The 2,618-nt window shown below is 46.4% G+C and overlaps 1 pseudogene; it reads left to right on the top strand.

Moving 5' to 3' along the window:
* Nucleotides 1-301: 301 nt before the first annotated feature.
* On the top strand, nt 302-1,407 carry LOC134486524 (ubiquitin-conjugating enzyme E2 variant 1-like; annotated as a pseudogene).
* The last annotated feature ends 1,211 nt before the right edge of the window (nt 1,408-2,618 follow it).

The raw sequence follows: 2,618 nt of genomic DNA, 5'->3' as shown, positions 1-2,618 counted from the left end.
TGACAGGCTACATGCCAGTATATAAGACACCCTTGGATGAGTTCCAAAACTGTACAAGATCAGGCATGGTTGTTCGTATCTATAATTTATTGATGAATATCAGACATTCAAAGTCATCACGAAATATATAGTGAGCTTCAGGCAAGTCTGGGGTTTATGAGACCTTGTGGAAAAGAGAGAGAGAGAGAGAGAGAGAGAGAGAGAGAGAGAGAGAGAGAGAGAGGGAGAGAGAGAGAAGGAGTTAGGGACCTAGGGGTAGAGGAAGAAAGGAAGGACTGACTTCAAGCGATAGCGACGCAAGATGGCAGCCACCACAGGCTCGGGAGTAAAAGTCCTTCGAGATTTCCGACTGTTGGAAGAGCTGGAAGAAGGCCAGAAAGGAGTGGGCGAAAGCACAGTTAGCTAGGGTCTGGAGGACGATGAGGACAAGACACTCACAAGATGGACAAGCGTGATAATTGGGCCTCCACGAACAATTTATGAAAACCGAATATGCAGCCTTAAGATAGAGTGTGGGCCACTCTAGTATCCAGAAGCATCCCAGTCTGTGAGATTTGTAACAAGAGTCAATATGAACGGCGTGAGCAGTTCCAATGGAGTGGTGGATCCATGAGCCATGGCAGTGCTGGCAAAGTGACAGAATTCCCACAGCCTCAAAGTCATCCTGCAGGAACTGAGGCGCTTGATGATGTCAAAAGAGAACATGAAGCTCCCACAGCCACCAGAAGGACAGTGTTACAGCCATTAGTCACCAAGGCCCCGGCCTCCTTTCCCCATCCAACCCAAGTCTTCATTTTCCACAGTAGTGAATTTTCTAGATCAATCTGTAGACCTCAAAGTACTGGAGAGGAAGCCCCATTTAGACTTCATCCTGAGACACTGCTCTGATACTAACTTCTTGTCCATTTGAAATACCTAAGTTGTGCTGTGTAACATCATCTGTTGAGTATAACCGCTGTCTGCCTGGTTGAACTTATGGGATCAATAAGGTGTGTTGAAATTGGTTTCCTTTGGGAGCAGTGGGCACAGCTAACGCAACTGTGGACAGACACGTCTCACACAATCACCTGCTGCTGGCACTTGGCCTGGGTATGCCTTTGCCCGCCCCGCCCTCTGCCACAGCTGTGTGGTGGCCCTTAGAGTAGATGGGGAGGTTTCAGGTAGCAGCTGTGGGACTGACCACCACTAGGCTTGGGGTTTTCTGGCTGTACCCATGCTTTCTTAAGTCTTAAGTGATTGCCCCATCCGAGCCATGGTCCCCACTCCTCCACTCCCACCCTTGGTCAACGCTTAGATTGTAACCTCCCCTCCCCTAAAATTGGCTGCGGGTGAGGAATTCAGAGCTTCCAGTCTCCCCACCTTTATCAAGGGGTGCTGCTTTCCCCTCCTCAAGTCCCTTGTTGCCCATCATCACCCAACACTTGCTGTGGCCAGAAGCCATCAGATGAGGTTGAAAAAGCCTGGCCTCCCTCCCTTAGCTCTGGACCACACTTGTTCACCTGCCACCAGCCTGGGAAGGGAGCGCTGGGTCTGCGGCCCTGCCACCACAATCAGCTCTTGTGCTTTGAGCTCAGGTCTAGAGGTGAACAGAGCAGTCACAGGGCGACTCAGATGGGCCACCGCTCAGGGTCCTTGGATATATGCCTAGAGAAAGGCCATGTGGAGAGTCCTCGGTGCACATGGTTCTGAGTTGGTTCCTTTTCCCATAATTGCTTTGATTTTACAAGTTGAAGAGGTTTGAACAGGACTCTCAGTCACCCTGATCACCCATCGGGTCTGGAGTGGAGTCTGACAGTTGGAGCACGAGGCCCTGACTCTGCCAACTCGGGTTTAGTGTTGCTCCTCAGACCCTGGGCAGGGACCCAGAGGAGTTCTGTGTCACCATGTTCACAGATCCTTTGCAGATAGGTGGGCCTGGCTCCTGGCTCATTGACAAACTCCCCACTCTATTCAGGACCACTAAATGTTGAAATGTGGATGCATACTGAAATAAAGGCAATTCGATGTGTTGCAAAGGGGAAAAAAAAAAAGGACTGAGCAAATGAAACACTGGTGATTCTTTCTTAGTCCATTCAAGCCTCATTAAGTTTCAAATTTTTCAAACTAGCTATATGTACAGCAAACTTCAAAAAGACAGTGATAATAGCCATATGGCAGTGACCTGGGGAGGGAATTTGCTCACAGTGGTAGAATGTAAATGAGCTGAGTTGATAGTATAAGAATTACGCAAATCCTCAACTGATTGATTTGAAGTATCTTTTCCCACATATGAGCTTACTTTAATGAGAGGAATCGTGGACATGTCAATCATTAATGAAGTACAATTTTTTAAGCCTTCTCTATTCCTATTTTCAGTCATGGTGACTTCATGCAGGATTTTCTGATAGTATATATCAGTATGATATCATCTTACTAAAATCAATAGGAGATATAGTCTAAATTTTTGAATCCCAATTAATTAAAGATGAATATTTACACAAAATTGTTTGTATCAAATTCGACAAAGTTGTTTTCGTGAATAAGAAAGGCACACAGAACTAAACCCTTAACAAAAATTAAAATCAGGACCTATAGAAAAGCTTCATGGGTTTTCCTTGGTCTCTAGTAGAGAACCTAAG

This window comes from Rattus norvegicus, chromosome 4, assembly GCF_036323735.1.
Source record: "Rattus norvegicus strain BN/NHsdMcwi chromosome 4, GRCr8, whole genome shotgun sequence".
NCBI lineage: Eukaryota > Metazoa > Chordata > Mammalia > Rodentia > Muridae > Rattus > Rattus norvegicus.
This window is presented reverse-complemented; position numbering and strand designations above follow the sequence as displayed.